This window comes from Chinchilla lanigera, unplaced genomic scaffold, assembly GCF_000276665.1.
Source record: "Chinchilla lanigera isolate Chin_1 unplaced genomic scaffold, ChiLan1.0 scaffold00002, whole genome shotgun sequence".
Taxonomy (NCBI): Eukaryota; Metazoa; Chordata; class Mammalia; order Rodentia; family Chinchillidae; genus Chinchilla; species Chinchilla lanigera.
Window position 1 is genome coordinate 27,708,160 of NW_004955403.1, and position 16,244 is coordinate 27,724,403.

Consider the following 16,244-nt stretch of genomic DNA (forward strand, 5'->3'; position numbering starts at 1 on the left):
TACATTAAAATTTTATGTAACTGCCCTTTATTAAATGTCTACCAGAGTCTGGTTAATTCAGATTAGAATTTAATTGAAAATCTTTTACGGTACGCATGTCTCATGTCAGAGGAAACCTATACTAAAGACTCACTGTTTTACAGTTCACATTATGACTAGACTTGCGGGAGAGAGTTGGGGAAAGGAAGAGTGCAGCTTGGCCTCTGTTCAAAGATATCCAATTACAGAAGAATGAAGAGACTATTGTTGTAGGGAATTGCTTAGATAGTTTTATCTATAAAGTGGCTTTACGGTGGGATTCCAGTGTATTTGTAAGAATAGTAAACTGGCTGTGGCATTCCCAGGAGAAGAGGGAAAAGTGAAAACTTTGATTTTCCCTAAAATTTCTCATATAGAACAAGAAACTTTTTTCATACATTATAGTGTGTAGAGTTTAATAATGTAAAATCTTTGTATCTCCCTGCAACTCTAGAGTAAGAATTTTTTGTGTGCTAAAATCTAAGAGCTAAGTGCAGTGGCAACAAAGTAGGAGAGACTGAAAGGAGGTCCTGTAACCTCCCAATCCATTATCCATCAGTCAGCCTGACATGAGCTGTGCAAATTCAGGTGGTTTTGATACAATGAATTTTAGATCCAGTTAGGGGGAATTTCTTTCCCAGTGATTACTATGGAGTATACTTAAGGAGACCATGTGCCTTAGAGTTCGGGGATAGGATCAAATCTGTGTGCAGTTCTTAGTTCTATATATTTCCGTAAGTTTTATCTCAGTGAATTTCAGTTGCTTCTTCTATAAAATTTGAATATCACAACTTGCTTTTGTCCAGCTCAAAAGTGGAGCTGGTTAGGGTTACTGTGACAGATATAAAGTAAAACAGGGAGACCATGATAGAAACCTTAACATAGAGGAATAGGAAATATTGTTGGTTTATGCAAACTAGTTTTAATATATTTGAAATTCTGAGGACCTAGCTACGATTAGCTTATACTCTCACTCCTTTGTGACATAATTCTAGTTGTTGATACACTGATGAACAACTCTTTACAGATTCCTTATAGTAGCAATGTCTGCTTCTACAATGTGAAACAGTCTGTACTTTACGTGAGGCAACAGCCATTGCTAGCACCCAGCATTCAAAGAACTAAATCAGCATAAAAATCCCTCCATAAACACCATAGAGGGAAACTGTGTGTGAAGGGAAACATTTTGCATCTTATGAGCCCTAGTGATGTTTATTCACTGCCTTCAGCCTATGTGCTGATAGAATGATTGTTGTCAATCAACTGAATATTTTGACTTAAGATACTGCAGTAGAAATATATCCTCCACATTTGGCCTCTGGCAAATTTCTGCAAAATTCATTCAGTGGAATAAAACTAGGAGGAGGCTCTACCACCATCTAAATGGGCTGTGGTCCTGGAGCTTTAATTACACTTTCGTCTTTGAGAAGACTTGTTGGGATATTTCTGGCGGAATGGCTAAGCAAGAAATTAAGGCTAGATTCAACATCTTATTTTGTTTCTTGAAATAATATAAACTATAATCAATTCCTATTGGTTATGGCAGGTATCTAGAACCTTTCTCCCTGCAAAGTATCATGCCTTTATACGGAGGATGTTTCAAAGCTGGCTGGATTTAGCTCATTTGATACCGGGATTAAAGGTGTGTAGTACTAAATTAGTCCACTGACTGGATTTAGCATAGCTCTGGGTGGCACCACCCAAAAGGCTGATAGCCTGGATGAAGTATAAAGGCACAGAAAGAAGGCAGGCTTATTGTTTCTTTTGTTGCTGCTGCTTGCTGCCTTCTGCCTGCCCTGCCGTGAAGTATTCCTCCTCTGTGATACACCTCTGTCATGCAACCATGCACTGAAGCTAGCTGACTATGGATTGAAACTTCTACAGACTGTGAGCCAAACTAAATCTTTCCTCCATTTACTGTTGGTGTACAGATATTTTGTCTCAAAGATGTGAAAAGTAACTAAAACAGATTTTGGTATTGAGAAGGGGATTGCTGCTCAGCCATCACCTGGCCATGGGTTCAGGAGTACTTGGAACTGGCTTGTCGAAGGAGTTTGGGAAAGTTTGGAGATGCTGGCTGAAGATGCAGCCAAGGAATTCTGTAACGTAAACTTAATGGGAGATTCTGGTCAGAGCTCAGAAGACCAGAATGCTGATGGAAATATTGCTGATAAAGACCAGGTTTAGGAGGTTTCTGTTGGGAACAAGGACTGCATCGGCTGTTAGACTCTGGACCATGTAAGTTAGGCTATGGTAGAAAATTTGTCTGCATTTTGCTCACGTCCAGAGATTTTGCCTGAGATTGAGATTAAGTATGGCAAACTAATTAATCTAGCAGAAGAAATTTGAAGGCAGCCTAATGTAGAGGCAGTGGCATGGATACTTCTGGGAGCTTTTAGGCAGGTTTATGTTGAGAATCCAAAGCAAAGACACCAGCAGAATGATTCAAAATGTTTTGAGTTTGGTCAGAAAAGAAGCTTCAGTAAAGTTGCAGACTGCAAAGATGGAACAGAGGAGAAACTGGTTGCTGAAAAGGAACAGGACAATGCAGAAGATGTCCTGGGTACATCACAAGAACCAGCAGAACTGCAGCCTTTGCACCCTCAAAGTTGCAAAGGTGAAAGACTTTTCATGCAGAATACAAAAGTTGTGAAGTGAGGAAGGCTTCCATTCAGATTTTGGAAGAAGTTCTGTGAGGCCAACCAGTGTGTCAATAAAGGGTAATGTGTGAAACTGTGAATATGAAACTGAAGGTACATTGAAGACCCAAGAAGGTTGGAGAAGACAGGAACATGGACCAACCGAGGAAAACTGCAAGGGGTGAGAAGAGCCAGCCCAAGAAAAAGCCATAGGAGCTAAACCACTGGCCATGCATCTGGGGAGGAGCCACCCAAGTGCTTTGGAGCTATATCTTGCCATCAATCACCTGGATAATGGACATGGACCTGAAAGATAGACATGGAACTGTCCATCAATTGCCCAAGATGGTGGACATGGATCTGCAGCATTTGCCCTGCTGCATTTTGGACTTGCCTTGGTCCCATTCCTTTCTATTTCTCTATTTGTACCTAATTAGAATGGGATGTTTAGTTTGTGCTCTGGTGTGCTGCAAGTGTTTGATTTTCTTTGCATTTCTACAGGAGCTTAGAGCTAAAAGGTTGCCTGAAATCTAAGAGGAAACTTTGGACATGGACTTTTCACCAGTACTAAAACAGCTAGGACTTGGACAACTCTTGGAGATGAGCTAACTACCTTTTGCATAAAGGGATGTGTATAAGTCTTTTGGAGGTCAGGGACAGAATGTTATAGATTGTATCTACTTGTTCTCACAAAGCCTCAGGTAGGAGGTTTTGGAGATGGCTGGATTTAGGGCATGTGGTACTGGAATTAAGGGTTCATGGGATTAAATTCGTAGTGGAAATAACATAGCTCTGTGTATCAATACTGAAAAGGCTGGTAGCCTGGAGGGAATATAATGGAAAAGGAAAAAGACAGATTTGTGGCTGCTGCTGCTTGCTGCTGTCTGCCAGTCTTGCCACACCATGGACTCTTTCTCTATTGCCTTGATGATCCTCTGCTATGCCACCCTTCATTGGAACCACCTCTATGGATTGAAACCTCTACAAAAATGTAAGTCAAAATAAACCTTTCCTCCTTCAACTGTCAGTGTAGATGACAAGAAAAATAACTAAGACACCACACAGTGAGAATGTATTGTAAAATTATTTCTTACTCTTGCTTCACTGCCACATATACTAAAATCTTTTCTTGCCTCTCTCCCATACTCTTACATTTTTGCTTACTATTTTGTTGTAGCATATATGTGTGTCTCACTTACTTTTTTAAAAAATTACTTCTTAACTAAACTTACACCTATGTCTTCTCTAATATCGGCAAATCTCATTTACTGACTGCCCTTCATTTGAGGTATGGACTGTATTCAATTACTGCTCCCACTTTTTTGGATTCTACTCACTCCCTCCTTACAACAGGGTTACTATGGCCTTCAAACCAGTGAAAAGTAGTGATTTCCAAGAATGTTCAAGCTACCATGTACTCTAAAATTGCCACAACAATTATATAGATCAGCAGTGGCTGTCACATAGCTAGTACCTCTTAGGTTTTGGCAGTTCAAAAACTGCACAGACATTCAGAATAGAGGATGAAAGAAGAAAAATCAAGAAGAATCTTTGGCCTGCAACCAGACCAACTAGAAGGAAAGTGTTCCACTGTTATGGGAGTCAGGAGGAAATACTTGGAACCTGGAAAGTGATGCATTTAAGTTTCGATAAATTAGGTTTGGCAAGTAATATGAGTAAGTCCAGTATGCTGAATAAAGCTTTAAAGGGGAGAAGGGAGAATTCAGGAGTAGAGTAAGGAATTTAGATATACTTGCTCTAGGTAATCACTAAATAATTGCTTTTGGAAGACAAAGAGATAGAAACAAGAATTATTTCACAGAGAAACTGTAGGCAAAGAAAGAACCTTGCAAGTCCCATTTTTATCAAACTGTGGAGGAAATTAAAGCTGTTTCAGAGAGGGCTTGTATACAGTTGCACCACTGTCCACTGTGCAGCTCCATGGGGTGTCAGCCACATCTTTCATTCTCTAGAACAGGACAGTGAGATCTCAAGTAAAGAAACCTTCTTTGTAATTCACAGACCAAGTAACTAGCAAATGTGCAGCTCTAAAGAATGGTCAAAATTCTATTCTTTCAAAATTTTGTTTGATAGGGTTGGGGTTCTAACACCATGATAGAGTAATTTTTCTAACAATTATGATGTTCAGCATTTTACACTTCTAGACAAAGCAAACTTCTTACTTTCTATCAAACACCCTGTGTTCTCCTGATGTCTGGACTTCACCTTTACTCAAATATAGTATTCTAACTAGTTCACAGATGATCTGGCCAAAGCAAAGGAATTTGTCTCACATTTACATTTGTGAAATCTATGTAATTTTTTCTGTAGCATATGCAATTCAAATGAATTGAGTCTATGCATTATTCATTTGCATAACATCTCCTACAATGCTTATACATTTATTAAATGTTGGCTTATATAGTTCAACATGTTTAAATTAGATAAATGCATATAATGCTAAATACAATTAATATTAATTGGTCACAGAAAAGTTTCTAAGAAAAATAAAATAATCTGTGTTATCATTATAATTTTGGATGTGACAAAATGCTATCAAGTATAATTATAACTATAATAGAGGCTATTTTTTTACTACCCAGGCAGATAGGTAGATTAAAGCTTTCAATATGAAGAACTAGGTCTCACTTATCACTGTAAATAATGACCCAGGATAGAGCAATAGGAATTGATTCATTGTTGTTGACAATCTAAAATGGTACAGCAACTTTGAAAGAAAATCCTCCAGTTTTATAGAAAGCTATACATAACCTCACCATGCGACCCAGGGACCTCACTCATAGGTATTTATTGATGACTTTAAAACTCACAACTACCAAAAAACTCACACATAAAACATTATAGCATATGTATGCATAAATGCCAAAAATTGAAAGAAATCAGGTTGTCTGTCAATAAGTGAATAGAAAATGAATAAATTGTGTACATTTGATGATAGAACACTATTCAGTGATAGATAGAATGGAGCTGTCAAACCATGAAACAGAAGTGAAAGAACCATAAATGTACATTGGTAAATGTAAGAAGTAGGTCTGCAGTCCTACAGTCATACTGTATACCGGGTGATTCCAACTATACTACGTTCTGGTACAGGCAAAACTATAAAGAATAAAAGGATCACTGATTACAGTGGATTGAGACTGAACTAAGGGAAATGCATAGGAAGAGTAAGGGGATTGTTAGGACACTGAAACTATTTTGTAGCTCAACAACTTTGAGAAACACAATCACTCTGGCACTCCGAATTCCAGCTTGGTCTCTTTTTTGCTGTGAGAGTTCAGAAAGTGACAACTCCTTAACCCATTTATTTTATCTCTAAAATAAGATTAATGCTATTTTTCACATAATAAATTGGAAATACCATCTAACTCTATTGACTGGCCCACTTAAATACTTAATAAATGATAGTAGCAGCCATAGTAATGAGCAATATTTTTATTTTCCTAAAACCTATATTCCCAGTTGGGTTTTCCAAGTTCCAACCCAACTTGTAGAATATTGTCATTATCCATAGGTTTAAGAGTCATCCCCTGGAAAATGATAGCTGCAGTATAAAAATTTCTTTTGGGAAACCAGTCATTGTTCTGTAATTTATAAACTTGAGAAGACACAGTTTCATCTTTTAATATGAGAGAAATTGCTCAAAAAAGTTTATTAGCAATTATCTGAGATACTGCTCTCTTTTAAAAATGTGTTATAAATGATAACAGTTTAAAATATTTTCCTTTGAATGTATTATATGAAGATAGAATAGTCATTATATACAAAATGTAATGTTTGAGGACTCTCCTCAAATTTCACCATTCCTTTTAAAGTCCCATCTCAATAATTACTAGTTATAACACATACATATGTATATATATATATACATAGATATGTGTGTATATATATATATATATATATATATATATACGTAGAGAGAGACAGAGAGAGAGACTTCCTAATTATTACAGCAAAATGCATATAGCATCATAGGTACATTATATAAAAAACTTTTATGTCTTCTGTAATGAATCATTAATCATATTGATGTTGCATAGCAAATTTTATTTAATCTTTCTGCTTGAAGCGTAACTTTCTTCTCAAGGACAAGACTCTTAGATCCCCTTTCCTTCACGCTGTGCTGGGACAGCGCAGACACCATATTCATACAGCTCTTGTCTTGACGTTTGACTCTCTCATTTACCAGCTGTCTGATGTTAACAAGTTACAAAAAGTCTATGAAGCTCAGCTTCATACTTGAAGTCTGAGGATCAAAGGGGAAAATGTATTTATGGTGCCAGGAACATTCATTGCTCTGAATTTGGAGTGGTTATTATTGTATTTTTGTTTGTTTAATCTCTAAATTTCTTATACATGTTAATGCTTACTTTGCCTTTAGGAAAAGTGCATCCACTGACAAAAATTTGTAAGAAGAACAAAACGTGCTCCTTGACACTGTAAGCTATCACGGTAGGCAATATTCCAAAACTGACACCTAAAATTCTTGTGTCTTGGTTTATGTTATCAAATTCTGACCTACTTAAAGACTGCCAAAATGTTGGAGTTGTCATTAGGGTCCAACATCAGTAGGCCTGAAAATACAGAGATAAACGATAGTGTGACTGAGTTAAGCTCAGACGTAGGTTCTTTGCGGACACAGATGGAGAATGCACAACAGGAAATGAGAGAGACACAGAGGTCAAGCGTGATTCTGTGTATCATTGCTGCTTCTGCAGATGCAGGAAGCACAGACCAAGGGAGGAGCGTGGCTGTTACACACTTGCAACGACTCTTGGTCCACACTTACCAAGGAACCGGAATTTGTTCTTCCAGCAACTTGATGAGTGATGCTTCCCCAAACCCATGATTAGTACCTGGGCTCAGAAAATTTAAAATAGCCTTATGATACACTAAGTGGAGGACTGATGATTTTTGATTTCTGGTATATACAACTCTGAGCTAATAAATAGATAGTATCTTCTCTGTTAAATGTGTGGTAATATGTTATATACCAGTAGAAAATCAGTAAACCATTTTATTATTAGTTCTGCTATTTTCTGTTGTATGTTCCCCATTTTATTGCAAGTACTCAGCAAATATCCACAGATATGTCACAGTACTTTTTAAATGTATGTACTTATCCCTTAAGAAAAACTCTTTCATTATTGGTCATTGATTCCACTTTTGAAAAGTAAGGTAAACAAAAAATTCAAAGAAATGTGTTTCAGTTTCACCACATAGGGGACACCAATGCTGGGTTAAAGTAAGCTAGTTTGAAGATACCTTGATAAACTTCCTGATGTGTCTTACATGCTGTTCCTGTATATCTAACTAGATAGATATCTATCTATCATATATATCTAGATTATATGCAAGTAACTATTAAATGCTATTCTGTTCTTATGATGTCAAAATTTCCAATTTTATTGATATCATGTTGATATGAAAAACACCTAATTCATCTAATACTTCTTTCAAGTTTATTTTAATTTTATACTTTGACTGTCTGGATCATATTCAAATTTATTAAAGTGGTGTTTATGAAAGCTCTTTTTTGAGTCAACTTAGCACAATGATGACATTTCCTGAATCTGATACTGTGCTCCACAAGTTGTAGGTGCATGACCTTTGGCAAGTTAATACCTGTCTCTGTTTCTTAGTGACCTCATACAAAAATAGGAAATTTAGTCATTGCTTCTACTTTAGGGGTTGCTATAGAGAATAAATAAGTCAATATATGCAAAATGCCTAGAACAGTGGCTGACATCGTAAGAATGATATCACTATCTGATGTTGTTACTTTTGCATTTCTATATTCTAAAGCTATATATTATTTTTGTAGAGGACATATGCAGGTTAAAAGTCTCCTTTTAGTCATATTCCTAAAATTGCATTTTTACCCATTGTGATGATAACAAAAGTACTTAGAAATTCCACCATTTAATATTCTGGTATCTGCAAATGCCGACATCTGCAAAGACAACTTTTTAAAAATTCAAAATCCTTCCTACTATCAGATTAACACTAGCTAGCTTTTCTAGGAATGCAAAAATAAAATACAGAATCCACGGTCCATATCCCCAACATGCCAGTGGGAGACTATAGAGTAGTTAGTGCTTGCTGCGGACTGACAGCCCTTCCGGTATTCGCTCATGAGTCCCTTCTAAAGCACAGCCGAAATGCACATCTGAAGAGCAGGTACATGTTCAACCACTGAACTGGATCCTGCAAGATAATTTCTGAATTTACTTTTCCAGGATTGAAAGGATAATGCACCAGTGCCACCTAGTTGTCCAAATACAATGTGCCACTTATTTATTCTTACAAGGAATTATGTTGCTACAATAAGTAGGAATGTAAAATTTTATTCTTTTTACCACTACATTGTTTATGTATTTTATCAAATCATCATCTTCTCCAAGTGATTGAAGTGAAACATTCAAGTTTCAGTTTGTGGTAGATATATCTCATGTTTATTCTACTTATACAGGAGAGTTAGCAAATTTCACATACTAATTTTCAGTAATTTGCTTTAATTTTGCTAGTCTATGAATTATTTCACATACCGGCCCCATCAGCACATATTAGTTATATATTACTGATGTCTTAAAGATTTGAGTATCACAGAGTAGACATAGGCTTTCCAGTAAAATTAAGGCAGTACAATATCTGGGATGCTCCAGTGGTGATAAAATATATTTTGTCTTTGCATAAGAATTCATTGTTAGTTCTGTAATGAGGTACACAACAGTTTTCCCTCAGCCTGCAAAGTATTTTTTGGGGGCTGGAGACCCTGCAGTTGGGTAAATGAGATATATATTTGGGACAAATTAGATGACCCCAAGTACTACAGGGTCTAGGAGAGGAATGAGCAATGCAGCAAGTAGGCCTGCGAATTATTTGACAGCCTGCTGGAGTCAGGGTTTAGGAACGTTGAGGGGAAAGAGACTCTTCAACTAGTCAAGTTCAAGGTAGCCAAGGACTCCAATGTCTCGCAGGTCACGGCAAGAGTGCAGAATACGCAGGGAAGGCTAAGTGTGTAAGAGTAAGACTGCGTCTGTGTTGTGAGTTGTTTTCCTGTTGCTCCAACTTCAGGATGAAGAAACTGAAGACAACACAATTCATGAATCATAATCCCACCTACCCACATCAGTAGAGTCTTCCCATATGGAATTTTCTTTCTAACCATCCAGCTTCTTTCTCTAATGAATGGGTTAGGAAATGACTTGTCTACACCGAGCTCAGGTACTAGCCAAAGGTGTTACTCTGGAGATTGTCTTGGGAACAAGGTACACAGAAATGTCCAATAAAGCATAAGATTTGAAGAAGCATCAGTTCAGCTAGAAAGATATATTGGCTATTTCCTCTTCTCTTGGCAAAGCCAAGTAAGATCATTTCCATACCACAGAGGAGAGTCATTCACGGTGCTACATCCTCACCACCTTATATGCGGTATATTGCTTGTTGCACTACTTAGATTGCTCTTCATGGGAACATTTCTGGAACTTTCACACAAATCCTTTGTTCTTTGTTTCCATCTTGCCTGTGAACAATCTCCTGGTGTGTCTGGGCTGTGGCTGTACTTTAGTGCCCACACCTTAGTAGCCTAAGAATTATTTTCAAGTAACATTTGTTTAAAGAAGCAAGATACCAGACTGGGCATGGTGGTCCTACCTATAATCCCAGCACTGGGAAGGCTGAGGCAGGAGGATCCCTGCAAGTTTGAGACCAGCCTGGGCTACAAAGTGAACTCAAGGCCAGCCTGAACTGCATAGTGAGACCCTGTTTCAAAAAGACAAAAAAAAAAAAAAAAAAAAAAGCCGCAAGATACTTTCTGCAAGTAAATTACTGATTTTTGAAGTTCAAGCAAAATCTAAGATTTTTTAGTCAGAGAAAAATGACAGAATATTCATAGGTAGGCATCGATAATTTATATCCAATAATGAAAATATTTATGTACATGTTACCAGGTCCTATCGGCACTAGTTTAAAACAAACAAAAACCTTCACCATCTTTTTAGTTTAAATATGCAGTTGATGTACAGTAAAAATATACTTGACGTTGAATAAGATATTTACCACCTTTATGCTTCTGAGAAAATTCTGATGTAATTAGATGACCTCTCAGCTTCTGCATGCCCACTACACGTTAGTATTCTACTGACTATTGACTAATAGCTCACAAGAAAAGTGGTAGAAAGTAGGAAGAAAACCTAAAATGCTGCTTCTCAACCATTGCTTTCTCTCTTTGCTTTTATAAAGCATGGGTTTACTTAGATTCAGCTAATATAATTCTCTTCTTACCCGTTCTCCCTCCCTGCCTCTTTTCTTCTTTTCTTCCTTCCTTCACCTTCTTTCCTTCCTTTCTTCCTTCTGTTATTCCTCCATTCCTTCATTCCTTCCTTCTTTCCTTCCTTCCTTCCTTCATTTCTTCCTTCCTTCCTTTCTTCCTTCTTTTCTTCCTTCCTTCCCTCCATTCTTCCTTCTGCCGTTCTTTGTTTTCTCTTGAACAGAGTACTTATTAAAAATAAGGGCAGGTTTCTGGGCCATTCAGTATCCTTCCATAGAAAATGCAAACTAAATGCTTAGAAAACCTAAAAATTGGAAAGCCCAACTTTAAACAAAAAATAATATTTTAGCAATCACTCTTACTATCAAATAGCTCATTGCTAGTATGAAAGTAATTTGAAAATATGAAACATTTTAAACTTTTCAGAAATCTCTGAACAAACAAACCAAAAAGCTAAGGAGATGAGGAACAATCCTATGTTTTGAAAGTACTACAATCTATTGGATTCTTCTAACATCCTATGTGCAAATTTTATGAACAGTAAAGTACATTTTAAATGTAACAGATTAGTGCACTCAAATGTTTCCACAGCTGTAGGCCAGGTATTCTGTTCTAAGATTAAAGATGGAGAGAGTCAAATGATTTACCTCAACAAATAATATTCAGTATTAGTGCTTCCGATTACACAATGCCCTAAAATTCATAACAGTTACAGATTAAGAACAGGGAACATATTTAAGTGTATAGACATTGTTATGGATTCTGCAGGCTAATCTAACAAGTTAATATAAATTTTCACCTTGAATATATAACTGAAGTATATGTAAATAAATATTCACTGGGCCAGGGAGATAGCTCAGAAGCATAGCACCTGCCTGTCAAGTGCAAGATCTTGAGTTCAATTCCTGATACAAAAAAAAAATGTTCACTGAGATAAACATAAATAAATCTGATCAATAATATAATTGAAATTATCTGGCTATTATTTTACCCCCAGAACAATGATTGAATCCTTGGAATACAGGGTGTACAAATGGAATACTGTTTCTATTTCTCTAAAATTTATATGATGGAACCTAATAGTGGGTACAATTGTATTAAAAGGTAGAGCTTTTGTCTGGGTGCTCACATGGGAGGACTTCGACCTCCTAAATGTATTATAAAGGGGTTGAAGTTGCATTTTGTCTTTTTATTGCTCTGCCATTTTATCAGACAACTTGGGCCCCTTCTGAGGATGTAACAAGGATGTGCTCTCTATGAAGAGGAAAGCAAGCTTTCATCAGACTTCTTGCTCGTGAGTCTCAGCTTCCAGAACTATGAGAAATGAATTTCTACAAGTGAAACGCGACCTAGTCTAAGATATTTTGCTACAGCAGGATGAAGAGTTAGATGCAAAGCCTCTGGCAGAGGTTACTAACTGAGCACCAAGTCTATTATTTCATCTGCAGGTCACAGCCTGGAGTTCAGGTCCTTGACTAGAGTCACAACCCAACTTAAATTTTTCTTTCTCTTCTGCAGTAAGGTGCCCTGAAAGATTGTGAGTGGAAGTGTAGCTGATGGTCCCAACTTGCTTTTCTTTTTAATCTTCTGTGTGATATCTGGTTGCCTTTATGATGTACCAATCATGAGGACCTTAAACATCAAATGGTAAGTATGACAGAGCTGCAATATAGAAAAAAACTGGTCCCAGAGCAGTGATGTGTAGGAAAGATCCTCTATAGCTAGGAACCATGGTTTCATACTTCTTTTGTATTATAATTACAATAAACACAGTAGTCCTTGAGAAATTTTCTACATACTTCAAATAGTAATTTTATACATCTAAGGTAATGGTTCTCATAGAAATCTTAGGTTTAATTTTGTTAAGTTGTTTTGACTTTGGAATTTATGTTTTCCAGCAGGTAGTAATATCTTAAGCAATACAGAAATTGTTACCTTAAAGTGCTGTTGTAAAGCACAAATATTTGATATTATCTTAGTAGGAAATGAAAACAGAAGGATGGAAGAGTATAAAGCCATGTTTTAGAGCGGCAAACACATGATAAATGTGGGGCCCATGGTTAGTGAAAGACAGAATAAAGAAAACTCTGGGTGAAATTAGTAGAAGACAACAGAAGGATAGTGGACAGGCACTATTTTCAGTGTTTAGCAAAATGTAACAATATCTGGATGAGTTAAGGAATGAATTGTAGCAGAAAAGAAAAGGATTTCAGAGAGTCTAGAAATACGAGAGCTTTAAGGATTTCAAGTCACTTGTTTCATGACTCAGTAAGAGGTAAAGATTAAAGAAGACTTGCAAACAAAGCCTGTAAGATCCTGCTGATACTACCAGTCTAATTAAGGGTGTAGGTTCCCATCAAGTCTACCAACTCCAGTGGCTAAATTAGGATGGGAACTGACAACCAAAAAAAAAAATTAATCATGAGAGTTGTTTGACCAGGTCAGAAGAACCTCTCCAGCACCACTCAAAGATTTCATCATTGCTTTAGAGAAGCAATTGCAGCTACCATCCCCAAACTCTCCATTTTGTTTCTGTGTTCACCATCATATATTGCCTACTCAGGAGACTGAAAACCTATTATATTCATTTATAGGGCTGAAATACCAAGACATATGTAAGGAGCAAATTGAAATGCCTAGGGGTCAGGCTGATAACATGGGTAAGTTAAATGCTGAATACACTCATCCTTCAGTGTCAAAGGGGGATTGGCTCTAGGATACCCAGTGGATACAAAAGAGCTCACGTTCCTTACAGAAAATGGCATAGCATCCCCATATGACCTACGCATGTCCTCCTACATATTTTACATTTTCTCTAGATTACTAATAATGCCTAACCCAGTAGAAATGCTATGCAAAGAGTTATTATACTGAGGCAGAAAGTAGGGCATGGGAAAGGAGGCGTGACAAGGTCCCAGGACACATGCACAGAGCAGTTCCCAAAGGCCTGTGTGTGGATTTCTCACAAGAACTCAAGCAGGTTCTTGATAGGCTGGTATAGAAGACATGACATCATTGTGAGGAATGAATGATACAAAAAGGACAGTCCACATTAAGTTTTCACAACTGTGTTCTCCTGGCAGGGCCTCATGCTGTAGGGTGTACCTCTTTTTGTAACTTTACTTGACCCAAACTTGCTCTGAATAGACTATTTTTTTCCTACTTTTGATAAACCTTTGCAACCACTTGTGCTTATCTTGACCAATTCTTTGCTTAAGACAGAAAGAACATAACCTCCCCACACCCCAGGAGGAGACTCCAGCACACTGCAGCCTGGTAACAATGTCACATTGTTCAGTAAATGATGAGAAAAAAATATGGCTTTGTACATGTTCAGTACAAAAGTGGTTTTAAAATTTTTGATTCATAGCTGGTTAAATCTTTGATGTAGAATCCTGGAATAGAAAGCACCAGTCCTATTTTGAAAATGGTGGCAGTGGTATTAGACTATAGAGTTGAACTGACTGCTACTTCCTGCTTCTAAAAATTACTTTTTGCCTTGTACTGCCAGTGACTGCTATATTATTAAAAGAATTATACAGTAGTACGTGCCTCGGCTCGCAATTCTGGGGAAGATGGCTGTGTCTGTGTTCGTGTGTGGAAGATGCGAAGGCCATGCTCATCACCCAGTGTGGAGCTGGGCAAAGGTGGCAGAATCTTATTCCATGTTTCTGTTGGCCCATGGAATTGCCCACCTGAACTTAGATGTGACTCTAGATATTTTTACAATTTTGGATCAAATTTTTAAAAGGAATACTTTTAGCCTATGAAAATATTTATGTAGTCAGATTTTACCTGTGGGGTGCCTAGTTGCTGGTCCTTGACATTGTGCTTTTAAGGCACTAATTAAATTAGCAATGCCCACATGAGGAAATAATAAGTAATTGATTATTTTAAAGTAACAGGTCTGGAAAAGTGGCACAGAGCTATTTAGATGAGTGAAATTTTAATAGTGCATCTTCATATACATATGTCAAAAATTCAGATATGCTACTAGGAAAAGTCTTCAGATTTCCATGCCATAACAGCCTCAAGCTACAATTCATGTTGCTCTTTTTGTTTATTTTATTTTTAAACAAAGCCTCTTACGAAATAGGAAGAAGGAGGAGGACAACAACAAAGAGGAGTAGAAGCAAAGGAACTTTGAAATTAGAGGAGACTGAATTTGTAAGGAGAAATATGTCCATACTTGTCATCTGCTTTCTCTAGATTAGCACTGCATTCATGGTGGAGATAACGCTGCTCAGATGATTGCTCATAGCCCTCATTCTGAACATGAACTTTGTTAATAAAGTATTAAAGCAAATTTAAAGCATGTCTGGCATTTGCAATTATTAGAGTTTATTATTTTGATGTCTAGGACATGGATTCATTTTGAGAAGGTAGGGTTTAACTAGTCACTAAAGAAAAAAAAGAAGGAAATGGTACACTTGGACAAAAGAAAAAACCCTTAAAATTGCAAAATAAAATACTGCAAGATCAACATTGTACTGTATGATTCTTTCAAGTATAGCACTAATAGAATAAATTCAGTCTGACTGTTTTGAAAATCCCTGTTGTACATTCTGTCACTCTGCTCTAAACACAATATGATTTTTCCTTAAAATGACAATCTATTGATAAGCAAATAGAACAAGTTGACAGCAGGAAGTCAGTTCTCTCTTTTTACTGCATCCCACATTTGTATTTTTTGATTTACTTGCAGAATCAAAGAAAATGCTAAAACCATTTAAATTGCATTTTTATCACTAATAGAGTAAAAATATCAGCAAATGAAATCAGTTGCAACTATGATGTTTATTTATTGTTCTGCTCAATTTGCAGCTTTTTACACATTAGTTGTTTTGGCCATAATGTTTATAGACAATGGATGAAATAAACTTCTTATTTTGCCTTCCACATATGTACTCCTTGAAGCACTATAAAAAGTCTAAGTTCACATGATTTGTGAAAGTGCAGTCTAAACATTTAGAGATGGTCAATAAAACAGATAAACACAGCAAGCAAAATGAAAAATACTTCTTCTGAATCTTTGAATATTTTATTAGTTTATAACCTTTACAAAGGAAGAAAATTTAAATAATTTTAATGTAATCATTTCCCAAGGCTTTAACACAACATGCCCCGTGCTGCCCTCAAAAGGACCACAGACCTGTTCTTAAGATGTTAAAGGAAACCCGTATCAGCTACTTGGTTTTGGTGTCTTAAATATGAAAACACACCAAAGATTGCTGAGCATTTGGGCATTCAGCATGAGCAAAGGGAACAAGGAAATATATATATATATATATACA

The 16,244-nt window shown here is 36.7% G+C and overlaps 1 pseudogene; it reads right to left on the reverse strand.

The window, feature by feature from the left end:
- Positions 1-14,484: 14,484 nt before the first annotated feature.
- LOC102008810 overlaps positions 14,485-16,244 on the reverse strand; it is a 48,131-nt pseudogene continuing 46,371 nt past the window's right edge.